General features: G+C 42.7%; 1 protein-coding gene across 1 annotated transcript in view; it reads left to right on the top strand.

Annotated features, from left to right (window-relative positions):
- The first annotated feature begins 5099 nt into the window (after positions 1–5099).
- The window catches only part of ND-15 (NADH dehydrogenase (ubiquinone) 15 kDa subunit), a 46703-nt gene continuing 34138 nt past the window's right edge, over positions 5100–17664 (top strand). The window contains exon 1 of the mRNA XM_068352783.1: positions 5100–5246. The gene's annotated coding sequence lies outside the window, so the exon portion shown is untranslated. The remainder of the gene's footprint in view (positions 5247–17664) is intronic.

A 17664-nucleotide genomic window follows, 5' to 3' on the forward strand; every position in this document is an offset into this window, starting at 1 on the left:
CCTCGAGTGTGCTATCTTGTCTGACACTATTTAACCAGGCCTTGAGCCTCCAGTGTGCTGTCTTGTCTGACACTATTTGACCAGACCTTGAGCCTCGAGTGTGCTGTCTTGTCTGACACTATTTAACCAGACCTTGAACTTCGACTTTTCTGTCTTGTCTGACACTATTTGACCAGACTTTGAGCCTCGAGTGTGCTGTCTTGTCTGACACTATTTGACCAGACCTTGATCCTCGAGTGTGTTGTCTTGTCTGACACTATTTGACCAGACCTTGATCCTCGAGTGTGCTGTTTGGTCTGACACTATTTGACCAGACTTTGAGCCTCAAGTGCGCTGTCTTGTCTGACACTGTTTGACAAGACCTTGAGCCTCGAGTGTGTTGTCTTGTCTGACACTATTTGACCAGACCTTGAGTCTCGAGTGTGCTGTCTTGTGTAACACTATTTGACCAGACCTTGAGCCTCGAGTGTGCTGTCTTGTCTGACACTATTTGACAAGACCTTGAGCCTCGAGTGTGTTGTCTTGTCTGACACTATTTGACCAGACCTTGATCCTCGAATGTGCTGTTTTATCTGACACTATTTGACCAGACCTTGAACCTCGAGTGTGTTGTCTTGTCTGACACTATTTGACCAGACTTTGAGCCTCGAGTGTGCTGTCTTGTGTAACACTATTTGACCAGACCTTGAGTCTCGAGTGTGCTGTCTTGTCTGACACTATTTGACCAGACCTTGAGCTTCGAGTGTGCTGTCTTGTCTGACACTATTTAACCAGACCTTGAACTTCGACTTTTCTGTCTTGTCTGACACTATTTGACCAGACTTTGAGCCTCGAGTGTGCTGTCTTGTCTGACACTATTTGACCAGACCTTGATCCTCGAGTGTGTTGTCTTGTCTGACACTATTTGACCAGACCTTGAGCCTCGAGTGTGCTGTCTTGGCTGACACTATTTGACCAGACCTTGAGCCTCGAGTTTGCTGTCTTGTCTGACACTATTTGACCAGACTTTGAGCCTCGAGTGTGCTGTCTTGTCTGACACTATTTGACCAGACTTTGAACCTCGAGTGTGCTGTCTTGTGTGACACTATTTGACCAGACCTTGGGCCTCAAGTGTGCAGTCTTGTCTACACTATTTGACCAGACCTTGAGCCTCAAGTGTGCTGTTTTGTCCAGAGCCAATAGAAAAACTGAATTGACAAATGTTCTAATAATCATCCCATGAAGATATTGACGACGACACCATAGGTGATTTTAACACGTTCTAACGTAACGCAAAACATCGAAATGATATTAAACAATCACCATTATCTAGTTTATTCTGATAATTACGCCAAAGTCAATACATCGTGACAAGGTCACACTCAATTGCATTGCCAACCTTTGCTGAGAGTCTCCTGGAAGAAAATGTCACTTTTCTCAAACTAAGTTTAAAATCCACTTTTTTTTATATTTTGCACATCTGGTACCCCTTGTTAGCCAATAGTGAAACTACATACCCGGATTTCAGGTGTTGTTTATCCTCCTCATAAAATATGTAATGCGTAGAACAGTTCGAAATGATGGAGAAGGATTAGACTGGATTGGTAACAGGAAATTAGAAAACCTAGAGTATGCTGATGACGCTGTCCTTATTAGCAGAACATCCCAGGATTTGCAATGTTTGCTTACCAGCATGCATGAAATATCACACGAGGTTTCGCTCAAGATAAGTAGAAGACAGAGATGATGAGAACGGAATATGCAATGGAAGATGAAATATCATTGGAAGGAGAAAGGATTAATGAGGTAGCTTCATTTATGTATTTAGGAACTATGATTCCAATACAGTCTTTAAAATAAAAGTTTAGTGAAAGATTAAAAAAGCACATCTGAAAAGGGCTAGGTTAAGTAAAATTTGGAAATCAAGTCACCTGAAATTGCAGACTATATATATATATATATATATATATATATATATATATATATATATATATATATATATATATATATATGTGTGTGTGTGTGTGTGTGTGTGTGTGTGTGTGTGTGCGTGTTTGTATATATATATATATATATATATATATATATATATATATATATATATATATATATATATATATATATATATATTAAAGTTTAGTGAGATCGCTATTAGTCTATGGACATGAGCCATGGTATGAACATGAAATAATCTCCAACAGATTTGGTAGATTTGAGAATAAAGTCCCCTGAAGAATATTGGGAGTTAAATGGCAGGACAGGAATAGAAACGAGACGATAAGAGAGATTTCTCAAGTGCCATATGTGGATGTGATCATGGTGAGGGGTAGATGAAGATGGTGTGGACATGCTGTTCGTACTCCCCAAGAGAGCTTAGTTCACCAAATGTTTAACAGGGTTCCAAAAGGCACTAAAAGAGTTGAGAGACCCAGGCCTACATGGCTGAGAACTATGAAGCGCAAAGTAGGAGATGATGAATAGAGAAGTATTATTATTATTATTATTATTATTATTATTATTTGCTAAGCTACAACCCTAGTTGGAAAAGCATGATGGTATAAGCCCAGGGGCTCCAACATGAAAAATAGCTCAGTGAGGAAAGGAGACTGCGAAAAGTAAAATAAACTATAAAACTTTAACAAAACAAGAGGAAAAGAAATAAGATAGAATAGTAGGCCCGAGTGTACCCCCAAGCAAGAAAACTCTAACCCAAGACAGTGGAAGACCATGGTACAGAGGCTATGGCACTACCTAAGACTAGAGAACAATGGTTGAATTTTGGAATGTCCTTCTCCTAGAGGAGCTGCTTACCATAGCTAAGGAGTCTCTTCTACCCTTACCAAGAGGAACGTGGCCACTGAACAATTACAATACAGTAGTTAACCCGTTAGGGGAAGAAGAATTATTTGGCAATCTCGGTGTCGTCAGATGTATGAGGACAGAGGAGAATCTGTACAGAATAGGCCAGAATATTTGGTGTATGTGTAGGTAAAGGGAAAAATTAACCGTAACCAGAGAGAAGGATCCAATGTAGTACTGTCTGGCCAGTCAAAGGACCCGCATAACTCTCTAGTGGTATATCTCAACGGGTGGCTGGTGCCCTGGCCAACCTACTACCTATAAAGGCGCAGGAGGAGATGATGATGAGTATCTGAACCACATTCCTGGACTTCAGGTGTCAATTATGTAATCTGCATTCCTGGATTTCAGGTGTCTAATATCTGAGATATTCCTGTCTTTCAGGTGTTTAGCATCTGAACTACATTCATGGATGTCAGGTGTCTAATATCTGAGATCTATCTTGATTTCAGGTGTCAATTATGTGATCTATATTCCTTGATTTCAGGTGTCAATTACCTGGTCTGCATTTGTGGATTTCAGGTGTCAATTATGTGATCTACATTCCTGGATTTCAAGTGCCAATTATCTGATCTGCATTCATGGATTTCAGGTGTCAATTATCTAAACTGCATTCCTGGATGTCTTGTGTCAAATGTCTGAGCTATTCTTGGATTTCAAGTGCCAATTATCTGATCTGCATTCATGGATTTCAGGTGTCAATTATCTAAACTGCATTCCTGGATGTCTTGTGTCAAATGTCTGAGCTATTCTTGGATTTCAAGTGCCAATTATCTGATCTGCATTCATGGATTTCAGGTGTCTAATATCTGAGATACTCCTGGAATTCAGGTGTCAAGTATCTGATCTACATTCTTGGATTTCAGGTGTCTAATATCTGAGCTACATTTGTGGATTCCAGGTCTCTCTCTCTCTCTCTCTCTCTCTCTCTCTCTCTCTCTCTCTCTCTCTCTCTCTCTGGATTTGGCAAAAAAAAATAATAATCCACATTGAGAGAAGAAGAATTGTTTGGTAATTTCAGTGTTGTCAAGTGTATGAGGGATGAATGTGTTAAGAAAAGGCCAGACTATTCTATGTATGTGCCGGCAAAAATGAAATGAGCCGTAACCAGAGCGAGGGATCCAGTGTAGCACTGTCTGGCCAGTCAACGAACCCAATAACTCTCTAGCTGTAGTATCTCATCGGGTGACTGGTGCCTTAGCCAACCTACTACCTATCATAGTATATAATTTGTCTGATTCTAGTTTGTAAAACGTTTTCTTGATAGGCATAAAATATGAGTTACTGCCCATGATTCGCATTTTCACACAAAGCTATAATAATTTTAGCCTTAATGAAATTATTTGATGGCTACATGCTTCTTCAGAGGACTTTGACATTGAATTTTAAGCTTGCAATGAAAATAAAACTCAAACGAGTATGTTATATTCTTTCAATATTTGTCATGATATCAAGCTTTTCATTTTGAGGTCATATGTATCATAGCCAAGATCTATCAAATTACCTGGCGTGTAGAAATTTCCTTCAGAAAAAAAATAATTTTTTAATTATCTTGCATTTCTTGTCAATGGTATGGTAGATAATTTACGAATATGTCGGACAACACATATTTACATGAGTTACCATTAAAAATATCTGTTTAACCTCATAGAAAACGAATTCCCAAAAGAAAACTATTGATATTATTAGGGGATACTTTAAAATTATGTTGAGTCTTTATCCACGTTATATTTTTAAACTTGATAACCAAATGATTGCCTTGAATCGAGAAAATGATCCAACTTATAGGTATAATGAACCATACTAATGCGTCTCTAATCTAAATTATAAATATAACTTCTTGAAACTAGTCAATGGATATATATATATATATATATATATATATATATATATATATATATATATATATATATATATATATATATATATATATATATATATATATATATATATGTGTGTATATATATATATATATATATATATATATATATATATATATATATATATATATATATATATATATATATATATATATATATATATATATATATATGTAATACCACATTGTATGTCTGAAAAAAGCTTAGTGTTTGAGAAGCTTTAGTTCAGTATAACATGGTCATTTTTATTTATATCAAATTATATCTATCTTATCAATATTGTCGCATTTTAGAACTCTAAAATATATAAATATTATTCTAAATAATAATTAAAATACAATTCTTTCACAAAGAAGAATATTTTTACGTTAATTGCTTTAAAGATGATTTGTTACCGTAAGAAACACAACATTTTTTTTTCAATAATACTAGTAAACAAAACGCGCCGGTTACACACTAAAAGAGTACAACCTTAGCCGTAAACAGCTGATTTCCCTTCTCTTGTAAAGCTTAATTCTTCAATATTCAGTAAGTATATATAGTCTATTTTGTATCTTTATAATTATTTAGTGAGATTGACATTTTCTTAATATTATTTTGTATAATGTTATAGAGTTGGGATTTATTTAGGCCTTGCCATATTTGTTTCGTTGCCTACTAGCCTGGGAAGCCAGAAGTTGATTATTGGCATGATTATTTCGCCGGTTGTGAGCTAAATGATGAAGTTGTAGCCACAACTGTTGTAGCTTTTTAATGTAGGGATTGTTTGAAGATCGGCTATATGACCGTAATTAGCCCCCATATAGCTATTCCTAAACTTCTTCACTTAACCTAACCCAGGACCCCTGTCCGGTTTTATTATAGTTACAGACAGGGAAAACTTTCCTGCTAAAAAAAAAAAAATGGTAAAATTTTACTGTATTACAGGATATCTCACTGGGGGGTCCCCATTATTGGTGGATATAGATATATATATTTATATTTCTGAAATTTAATTTCCGACAGGAACGAGTGTCATTTTTGAAGAGAACGGACAGTTTTCTATAGAATAAAATAGTTTTTTTCCCTAGGCTATATTACCCTGTAATAAACTAAAATACCATTTTTTTTTTCAGTAAATATAATACTTTAGTTTTTAGCCAAATACATGAACCATATATTTTTCCTTATCACTATCTTGTGTTTTGTTCATTTCTGACCATGATTATTGGGGCAAACCACCCATTCATGAGTTTTTGAACCCCCCTTATATAAAGACAATAATGGGGGACCCCAGTGGGAAAACGATGTTTTTTGGGTGGATTAATGTCATGAATGAGTGATTTCCAGCAATGATAATAGTTAGGAATGCAAAATAAGCACAAGATAACCAGTTGGAAAAATATATGGTTCATGTAAGTGGCTGAAAACAGGTCAAAACGTAATTATTCAACACACTTGAGAGTTGTGAAAGGGTATAGAACCTAGCCAACCCACCTAACGTAACCTAGTAGTTCCCAGGTTGACCTGCCTTCCCAGGTCACAACCCTTACCTGGGGGCCAAGCCCCCCGGACCCCCCTTCCCAGGTCATAACTGCTAGCCGAACCCCCCTTCCCAGGTCATAACTGCTAGCCGAACCCCCCTTCCCAGGTCATAACTGCTAGCCAAACCCCCCTTCTCAGGTCCCAAGTCACAAACTAAAAGTAAATCACTAATAAATCCTTACCTATTGATTGACATGTTTTTTGTTTTGTTTTTCTCTCAATCTTTATACTGTAGAAGTTTTGCAATGGAAATGGGCTGTTCTTCCCGAAAGAATAAGTCCGAATCCTTCCTTTGAGGCATTATTTAGCTGTTATTTTTTAATTTCACATGAGTAACGATAACTTTACACTGAACGGAGAGCAGCACTTCCATCATAATCAATTGCCGACATAGATGAAATTACACTAAATTTCAAAATAGATTATACTTCTCTGAAATTCCCTTCAGGAGATGTCTTTATGTGATGGTAGTTTGACTCAAACTGAATGGAAGGCTGGGGAAAAAAATGGCTGTTGTAAAATAACATCCGGGAACTTGGGCATAAATATTTGGAAGCTCCTAATTGGTTAAAAAAGTCAGGTAATGATTGCGTCGTACAAAAAACAGAAAAGCTGGCCAAAGCGAATGCAACCAACGCATGCGCAGTAACTCGACATCAGTCTCCCAGATGTAAACAATGGACTTAGAGTGAGAGATAGACTTCACATTTTAATTGACCGATACGTAAATTATTATGCCCCAGCACCTATTAAACATAGAGAAAAATACCAAACTAGCCAGCACTCGTCCATTTCTCATAGCAAATTTCAATTTTTCAGTTTCGCTAGTACTTAACCATTTTACCCTCAAAGGACGTACTGGTACGTTTCACAAAAGCCATCCCTTTACCCCCATGGACGTACCGGTACGTCCTTGCAAAAAAAATGCTATGAAAATTTTTTTTTTTCATATTTTTGATAATTTTTTGAGAAAATTCAGGCATTTTCCAAGAGAATGAAACCAACCTGACCTCTCTATGACAAAAATTAAGGCTGTTAGAGCAATTTAAAAAAAAAATATACAGCAAAATGTGCTGGGAAAAAAATAACCTCCTGGGGGTTAAGGGTTGGAAATTTCCAAATAGCCTGGGGGTAAAAGGGTTAAAGTATCATATATTTATCCTTAACATTAAGGTTGAAAATAAGGAAAATATGGGCCATGGCCGTCATCATACATACATTCCCTGACAAAAAACGTACATTTTACGAATAGAAGCAAGAACACCAACTAACCTAACCTGGGAGCCATATCCCCCTTTAGAATACCATATTCTCAGTTTACCCGGCTGCAACGAACTGCATTCATCTCGGTAGGCTAGGAGTTTTTATTATAGTTACGGATGGAAAAAGCTTTTCTACTAAGAAACGGGTGTTTCACATAGAAAAATTTCCGTTTTCTTTAAAAATGACACTTATTTTCACTGTAAATAAAAACGTCTAAAAAATAATAATCAATCGGGTTAGCATGCGCAGCTCGGCATATACCACTTGCCAGTACATAGGAGGTTGATGTTTTATTATTTCCACGAGTGAGGCAAGGGCACGGCTGAGCAAAAACCGTTAGATTTTAGAAAAATATCCCGTTCTTAGACGGTCTAAGAGTTTTTGGTTTATTTGCTGTTTAAATGTAGGTCAAATTCAGTGAAAGCACATTATTTACTTTGGGAAAAACTATTTTTTCTATTCAAAATGTTGTACCATCCATAAGTATAATTTTACTGGCTAGTATTAGTTGGCGGGTGTCTGCTGTTTTTTAACCTAACCAAGTGTAGTCTAGCTTAGTCCAGGCCTCCCATAGTGTGCTTTTCATTAATGTAAGGACAGAATATTGGTAAATCTTTACCCATGCAACATCACTATCTATAGTGAATATCGAACCCACATGTTACCTCCAACTCAACCAGGGACACTTGGTCCTTTTTAATACTGATTGCATACCCAAGTACCATTCTTTTGCTGGGTACTTTTTATTACCAGTTAAAGCTACCATGACCTACCATGGGTCAGTTCTTGTAATGGGGGTGATTCTAAGGAGAAAGGTAAGACCCATAGAGAAGTAATAACCCCCTCTCCATCAGCATTGGCAGCTGATGACTTAGCAGGTAGAGCTGTAGGGTTCCCCAAACCCCCCATCACTAGGACACAAGGATGGTGAGGTTTCGAACTCCTGTCCAACAGATCGTCAGGCAGGCGTTTTCAACAGGCTACAACAAACCGACTGGTGACGGGAAAGGAAGAAAAGAAAAAAGTACAATAAAGAGTGTTGGTTCTGTGGCTGTGGGAAAGGTGTGTTGGTGATCTGAAACCTCTACCAATTGTATGGTATCCCAATAGGTGCTGTTCATTACAAAATCTACTGAGAAGGAAAATGTGAGAGATTTTGAAAATGTTTGATCTTTGAATTTTGATTTTTCAATATTAATCTTACCCGATGATCATGTAGCTGCAACTCTGTTGCTCGACAGAAAAAACCTACGGTCGGGATACGCCAGCGATCGCTATACAGGTGGGGGTGTACAACAGCGCCATCTGTCGAGTAGGTACTCGGGTACTTCTTGTCAACAAGAACCAATTTTTCCTCTGTCGTGCCAATGGCAGGACCTACTAAATACGCCGTCCCTAACTGGATTTGTTTTCACAACGATTTGGTGAAGTACACTATTCCAGTTTTGAGCTTTCGCTATGCAGGGGTTTTATCTTCATTTCAAAACTTGAATTCGTTTTCGATAGATTTAATTATGGTGACGAAGAGAGTATGGACTCTTTCACTTTTAAATGGCCGACCCTTCCCTTAGACGGAAGTGTGTTTAGGTTTTTGGTAATTTTGCTTAACACGTTATAGATCCATTTATTTATATCTCTCCGCCTTTTTAGGCCTCTTCGGTTAACTTTCCAATTATTATAAACTTATAAAATAAAGTTTTCAATATTAAACTTACCCGATAATCATGTAGCTGTCAACTCCGTTGCCCGACAGAATTCTATGGAGGGATACGCCAGCTATCACAATACTAGAAGGGGGTGTACTTACCAGCGCCACCTGTGGCCAGGTACTCAATTACTTGTTGTTGACACCTCCTCAATTATTCCTCTGTCGTGCTTCCGGCTAGACGTTCTGGGATACGCTTATGGTCTTCGAGTTTATTCACGGATATTTGGTGAAGTATTCTCTCAGATTAACGGCTGTCGCTTTACTGGAATCCTTCTTATATTAGCTAGATAGCTTTTATATAATACTGATATAACGGTTAACGAATTTTGCTTGTTTTTGGATCCCCCTTTGGCTAACTCTTTGGATTACAAGATGTCTGACATTTCGCAAGCCCCCTCCCATAGACGATGTAGGTCTTGCAATAGGCGTATTCCGAAGGCCTCGGTAGATCCTCACACCGCTTGTTCTGACTGTAGGGACAGGCCCTGTCAGTTAGAAAATCGATGTGAGGAATGCGCCGGACTTTCGGAATTGGAATTTGTCCGTCTTTTAAAATATTCAACTAAGTTAGAGAGAGGTAGAGTTAGGAGGAGTTCTTCTCACTCTTCTATGTTTTCCTCACCTCATGATCCCCTACCTTTTCCTACCCCTGTAGTGGCTACCCCCGAACCTACTGTGTGCCCTCCGCCTGATATGTCAGTTGTTTTGCGTGCTATTCAGGCTTTAGGCGATAAAGTAGAATCAGTGGTAAGTGACCATAAGTCTCTGATGGCCGAAGTTAAAGAGCTGAAGGTCAAGAGTGCAGTGGGTGGAGTTAGTGCCAGTGCTGTGACGAGTGCTAGTGTCGGTGCAGTGCCAAGTGCTAGTGGTGCCAGTGTGGTGCGTGAGGATTTTTCTGTGCGAGCCAGTCGTCCTCCCAGTCCGGGACCTCTTGCAAGCTCCCATGCCCAGGGGAGAAGCAATGTCGAAGGGCTTAAGGGTTCGGCAGGCCTTGTTAGGCGCACAGAACTATCCTCGGTGGTTGCGGGCGTGTCTTCCAAAGACCGTCACTCCCACCTGCAGACGATTGAGCCCGTCTTATTCTCGTCCGCTGATCAACTGTCAGGGAAGAAACGTTGGTCTCAGGTCTCGAGACCGCTTAAACGTAGAGTCCAGTCCGCGAGTGCTCAGCCAGGTTGCAGTCATTGGCTCAGCTCTGACTCGCCTCAGTCATCTGTCGACTGTACTCCGCCCAAGAGGAGTAAGGTTCTGCCACAACAGAGCTCGACTGTTAAGGCTTTACCTCAGTCTGCTATCGTTTCTGCCGATCCCAAGTGGACCCTGCTTCAGTCCATGCAAGCTCAGCTTTCGGACTTGATGCGTGAGTGTCGGGCTGAGAGTGTTGCACCTCCGCCTACACTCCCTCCGCCTGTTCTCGCTCCGCCTGTGCTCGCCCCGCCTGCGCTTGCTCCGCCTGGTCGCAGCATCATCTGCCAGGCGTACGATGTTGAGCCACTTTCGGAGTTCGCTGTTCCCAGTGGTGTTCAGCCTCAGCCTTCTTTAAGGCAACCTTTGCTTTGGGATCAGGAGAGTTATTCCACTCTTCCTCCGCCTCCCCTTGCTGCTCCACCAGTGGTGCAACTCTCGGTTGGGGTACAACAACCTCTCCCTTCCATGAGTCAGTCTGCTCAGCCATCGCTGCAGCGAGCTCAACCCTCCTCAAGGCAAGCTCCTCTACACCCTGGACTTGCGCCTCAGGAGCCTCAGCTTGCGAGAACTTTACCTTGTTCTGCGCAGCCTCAACCTCATCATGCTCCGCTCATCTCACAGGAACAGGAACGGGCTACTCCGCCTCCGTCCTCCGCTCAGCAAGTGCAATCCTTGGGTTCAACCTCTCTTGCTAGGAGTCAACCTCCTTCACCCATGCGCCTGCCTTCTGCTTCGTCTGTTGTTCAGCCTTTGCAGTCTGAGCCTCAGGTTTTCCCTCAACAGTTACTGGAAGAGGAAACCACTGTTATTGTTCCTACCCGTTCTGACTCTGCGGTTCAGCATTCTTGTCCGATCTCTTCGCTACACTCTGGTGATGAGGTGTCGGATGATGAGGAGGCACACCTTGATCCCTCATCAGACGTGGACGAATCTAAGCTTTCTCCACAGTCTATTGATTTTCGTAAGGTCTTGGCTCTACTCAGGGAGATTTACCCAGACCACTTTGTCTCTGCTATTCCCCGCTCTCCACCATCTGAGTTTTCGCTGGGCGTACAACAAGCTAAGTCCTCCTATACTAAGCTTGTCCTAGCTAGATCCTCCAAGAGGGCTTTAAGGATCTTAGGGGAGTGGCTGCAGTCTAAACAACACCTTGGCAAGACTTCCTTCATGTTCCCTCCAACGAAGCTCACTTCGAAAGCGAGCGTTTGGTATGCCACAGGGGAAGCACCAGGCTTGGGAGTACCTGCCTCTGCCCAGGCTGACTTCTCAAGTCTGGTGGACTCGCCTCGGAGAACTGCTATGAGACGCTCGAAGGTTTGTTGGACCTTCTCAGACCTGGATCATTTACTGAAAGGGATGTTCAGAGCATTTGAAATGTTCAACTTTCTCGACTGGTGCCTGGGGGCCCTCAGCAAGAAAACCTCTCCTGCGGACAAAGATTCTGCCATGCTATTAATGTCCTGCATGGATAAGGCCATCAGAGATGGATCGGGCGAGCTAGCGTCGTTGTTTGTATCAGGGGTGTTGAAGAAAAGGGAACAACTGTGTACCTTCCTTTCCGCCAGCATTACACCTTGCCAACGGTCACAACTCCTTTTTGCTCCGCTCTCGAAGTTCCTCTTTCCCGAAGAGCTAGTTAAGGACTTGTCTGCTGCCCTGATACAAAAGGACACGCACGATCTTGTAGCCTCATCGGCTCGTAAGTCTAAGGTTGCCACCTCAGTCCCCAAGACTTATCGCTCCCCAGTGGCTGATACCCCGGCTACGAGGTTCATACCGCCCTTTCGTGGTAGAGCCCCCAGCCGAGGAAGCTCCCGTCCAGACTCTCACAGGAGCAAGTCTAGGAAAGGATCCAGGACATCTAAGGGAAAGAACTGACTCTCCGTTTCTCCAGACAACAGTAGGAGCCAGACTCAAGATCTTCTGGCGAGCCTGGGAGAAGAGAGGTGCAGACGCACAGTCTGTCAGTTGGCTGAGGAACGGTTACAGGATTCCATTCTGCCTCAAACCACCTCTGACCACATCGCCCATCAACCTCTCTCCCAACTACAAAGAAGAGGACAAGAGGCTAGCATTGCAACAGGAGGTGTCGCTACTTGTGCAGAAGAAGGCAGTGGTTATAGTCCGGGACCATCAATCCCCGGGCTTCTACAACCGTCTCTTTCTTGTGGCCAAGAAGACAGGAGGTTGGAGACCGGTGCTGGACGTCAGCTCTCTCAACGAGTATGTCACCAAGCAGACGTTCACGATGGAGACGACCAAGTCGGTCTTAGCAGCGGTCAGACAGGAGGACTGGATGGTCTCGTTGGACTTGAAAGATGCATACTTTCACGTTCCCATTCATCCAGACTCCCAACCTTTCCTGAGATTCGTTTTCGGAAAGGTTGTCTATCAGTTCCAAGCCCTGTGTTTTGGCCTAAGCACAGCTCCTATGGTCTTTACTCATCTGATGAGGAATGTAGCGAAATTCCTACACTTGTCGAACATCAGAGCCTCCCTCTACCTAGACGACTGGCTGTTGAGAGCCTCCACGAGTCGTCGTTGTCTGGAGAACCTCAATTGGACTTTAGACTTAATCAGAGACCTAGGTCTATTAGTCAATATAGAGAAATCTCAACTCATTCCCTCCCAATCCATTGTGTACCTGGGAATGGAGATTCGGAGTCAGGATTTTCGGGCTTTTCCATCGGCCCCCAGGATAAGCCAAGCCCTAGAGTGCATCATGAGCATGCTGAAGAGGAGCAATTGCTCAGTGAGACAGTGGATGAGTCTCACAGGGACCCTCTCATCACTGGCCCTGTTTGTCGAGCTAGGAAGACTCCACCTCCGCCCTCTTCAATTCCATCTTGCTGCTCATTGGGACAAGGGCTCGACTCTAGAAGCAGTCTCTATCCCTATCAACCAAGAGATGAAGACCACTCTCATGTGGTGGAAGCACAATCTCCTTCTCAAGGAGGGTCTATCACTGGCCATCCAGACCCCCAATCTTCATCTCTTCTCAGATGCATCGGACTCGGGCTGGGGTGCGACCTTGGACGGACGGGAATGCTCGGGAGTATGGAACGAGGAACAAGGATTACTCCACATCAACTGCAAGGAACTGCTAGCAGTTCATCTAGCCCTGTTGAACTTCAAGTCCCTCCTGCTAGGCAAAGTGGTGGAGGTGAATTCAGACAACACCACAGCCTTGGCTTACATCTCCAAGCAAGGAGGGACCCATTCGAGGAGCCTTTACGAGATCGCAAGGGACCTCCTCATTTGGTCAAGAGGTCTAAACCTCACTCTGGTCACGAGGTTCATCCAGGGCGATATGAATGTTTCAGCGGATCGCCTAAGCAGAAGGAATCAGGTCATTCCCACGGAATGGACCCTCCACAAGAGTGTGTGCAACAGACTTTGGACCTTGTGGGGTCAACCTACCATAGATCTGTTTGCCACCTCCATAACCAAGAGACTTCCGCTTTATTGTTCCCCTGTTCCAGACCCTGCAGCGGTTCATGTGGATGCTTTTCTTCTGAACTGGTCCCATCTCGACCTGTACGCATTCCCTCCGTTCAAGATAATAAACAAAGTTCTGCAGAAATTCGTCTCGCACGAAGGGACACGGCTGACGCTGGTTGCTCCCCTTTGGCCTGCAAGAGAATGGTACACAGAGGTACTTCAATGGCTAGTCGACTTCCCCAGGACTCTACCTCTAAGAGTGGACCTTCTACGTCAACCTCACGTAGACAGGTTGCACCCAAACCTCCACGCTCTTCGGCTGACTGCCTTCAGACTGTCGAAAGATTCGCTAGAGCTAGAGGCTTTTCGAAGGAGGCAGCCAGTGCGATTGCCAGAGCTAGAAGAATTTCCACTCGTAGAGTCTACCAGTCTAAGTGGGAGGTCTTCCGAAGCTGGTGTAGAGCCAATTCAATATCCTCTACCAATACCTCTGTGATCCAAATAGCTGACTTCCTTCTACATCTTAGGAATGAGAGATCCCTTTCAGCACCTACGATTAAAGGATATAGGAGCATGTTGGCCTCAGTTCTCCGCCACAGAGGTTTGGACCTGTCTTCCAACAAGGACCTTCAAGACATTCTCAAGTCTTTTGAGACGTCTAAAGAACGTCGTCTTTCCACTCCAGGCTGGAATCTAGACGTAGTCTTAAGGTTCCTTATGACATCTAGGTTCGAACCTCTCCAGTCAGCTTCCTTCAAGGATCTTACCCTCAAGACTCTTTTTCTCGTTTGCCTTGCAACAGCTAAGAGAGTCAGTGAGGTTCATGCCTTCAGCAAGAACATTGGTTTCACAACCGAATCTGCAACATGTTCTTTTCAGCTTGGATTCCTAGCAAAGAACGAGCTTCCTTCACGTCCTTGGCCTAGATCGTTCGAAATACCTAGCCTCTCCAACATGGTAGGTAACGAACTAGAGAGAGTTCTTTGCCCTGTCAGAGCTCTCAAATATTATCTGAAGAGGTCTAAACCTATTCAAGGACAGTCAGAAGCCTTATGGTGTGCCATCAAGAAACCCTCGATACCCATGTCCAAGAATGGGCTTTCGTACTATATAAGGCTTCTGATCAGAGAAGCACATTCTCACTTACAGGAGGAAGACCTTGCATTGCTGAAGGTAAGGACCCACGAAGTAAGAGCTGTAGCTACTTCGATGGCCTTTAATAAAAACCGTTCTCTGCAGAGCATAATGGATGCAACCTATTGGAGGAGCAAGTCAGTGTTTGCATCATTTTATCTGAAAGATGTCCAGTCTCTTTACGAGAACTGCTACACCCTGGGACCATTCGTAGCAGCGAGTGCAGTAGTAGGTGAGGGCTCAGCCACTACATTCCCTTAATCCCATAACCTTTTTTTTAACCTTTCTCTTGAATACTTTTATTGTTGTTTTTATGGTTGTTACGGTAGGCTAAGAAGCCTTCCGCATCCTTGGATTTGGCGGGTGGTCTATTCATTCTTGAGAAGCGCCTGGGTTAAAGGTTTGGTAGAGGTCCTTTAGTAGGGGTTGCAACCCCGTGTACTTTGGCACCTTTGGGTTGATTCAGCCTCCAAGAGGAACGCTGCGCTCAGTAAGGAAGACGAACTTTAAATAAAGAGGCAGAGTAACGGTTCTATTCGACTTCCTTACCAGGTACTTATTATTTCATTGTTATTTGAGATAACTGTTATATGAAATATGGGATACTTAGCTATCCTTTAATCTTGTACACTCGTTTTCACCCACCTCCCTGGGTGTGAATCAGCTACATGATTATCGGGTAAGTTTAATATTGAAAAATGTTATTTTTATTAATAAAATAAATTTTTGAATATACTTACCCGATAATCATGATTTAATCGACCCTCCCTTCCTCCCCAGAGAGAACCAGTGGACCGAGGAATAATTGAGGAGGTGTCAACAACAAGTAATTGAGTACCTGGCCACAGGTGGCGCTGGTAAGTACACCCCCTTCTAGTATTGTGATAGCTGGCGTATCCCTCCATAGAATTCTGTCGGGCAACGGAGTTGACAGCTACATGATTATCGGGTAAGTATATTCAAAAATTTATTTTATTAATAAAAATAACATTTTTATGTTTGTTTATATGCGACCTTTCCTAATAGTAGGCGGTCCTAACTTGGAACCGAAGTTAATTAACATTGAGCCCGTTTTATCGTATTTAACCTTTAAAGAATTTAATACTTTTTGAATTTTAAGGTTTTATGAAAGAATTTCTTTGATAGTCTCGTACTGTTTTCAAAGATGAACTAACGTTTAGTTTTTAGTCTCCGCAGTTGTTGACGTTCAGAACGTTCAACTTGCGCTCTATCGTTACGATAGAGAGAGAGTTTTTCACGGTTTCACTTTGCAGTAAGAGTAAACCGATTCTAGCGTTTCGTTCATTCTTTCTTAGCTTAAAGAGTTTAAATTCTGAATAAAGGAACTTTTTATTTGGGAAACCTTTCAGTTTTTTCCTTTAGCAAATAACATGTTTTAACGATATATATTGGGCTCTTCTCTCAGGTGCTAATTCAAGAGTGAAGAGAGAGAGAGATAGAGACGGAGGGAGAGAGAGGAGAATAAACGTTTCGTTCAAGCGGGTAACGTTGTTCTCGTTTTTTACTCTTCTCCCTAGTCGCTGTAGGGGAAGAAGGTAAAACGTTTCTAGGGTTTTATTCTTGTTCCCAGGCTTTATGCGGTGAGAGATTGTAAACGTAGTTTATTTGATCTAGTGTTTAGTCTCTTTTCCAGCCACTGAATTCTTTATCTTTATTTATGTTTTTCTGTTGCATTTAAAAATGTTTTCGCAATGACTACCTTTTAATGAAGGATAGGATTGCGTGTTTCAGGTAGAAATCAGTTAAAGTTTCGATTTCAGTGAAATAAGTGCAAACAGAAAATCAAAAGTGATAAAGTGATATGCGTAAAGTGTTACAGTGTTGCGTTCGAGGGTTCGTCTGTTCGTGCCAGTTGTTCACCTAGTCCGGGACCTCTTACAAGCTCCCAAGCCCAGGGGAGAAGTAATGTCGAACGACTTATGGGTTCCACAGGCCTTGATCGACGAACAGACGTTTTTCCCTCCGTGGTTTCGGGCGTATCTACACACGTTTGCCGACGTGATCGCCCCACCCACACAAAGACGAGAGAGCCCATTTATTCCTCGTCTGCGGAAGAGGTTTCTCGTAAGAAACCATGGACCAAATCTTGCGGCTTTTAAGTGCAAGTCGGTCCCTTCCGCGCAAGTCCAACGGCCTAGGTGTAGCCACTGGGTCAGTTCGGACTCGCTGCAGTCATCCGACGACTGCACACCTCCCAAGAGAGGCAAGGTGGTACCGCAACAGGCAGTAACTCCGTCTGTTGCCGCACCAGCTGTTTTAGACCCTCAGTCACGACGGACAGTAGCTCCGTCTGTTGCCGTTTTTTGTAGACCCTAAGTGGTCTTTACTGCAGTCTATGCAGACTCAGTTAGCTGCGGTTATGCAGGAGTTTCGTGCGGAGAAGGTTGACTCTGCTCTCGTTAGCCTACAACCTGCCACTGTTGTGCACCCAGCTCACGCTGAGGCTGCCTGCTCCCACACTCTGGCTGCGGAGAGCTCCACCTCCGATGCGCAATCGACCCTGCCAAACGCATGTTAACGTTAGCCGACGTGCGGCTCCCTCCGTTAACATGCGTGAGCTACCGCATCAGCAGTGGGAAGGTGGAGTCAAGCTGCCGTGTTTTGACGCGATGCGTTAGTTTCCGCAACCCACGGCAGTCCCCACCACGCACCACCACTCCGCTTTGG

This window comes from Palaemon carinicauda, chromosome 29 (assembly GCF_036898095.1).
Source record: "Palaemon carinicauda isolate YSFRI2023 chromosome 29, ASM3689809v2, whole genome shotgun sequence".
NCBI lineage: Eukaryota > Metazoa > Arthropoda > Malacostraca > Decapoda > Palaemonidae > Palaemon > Palaemon carinicauda.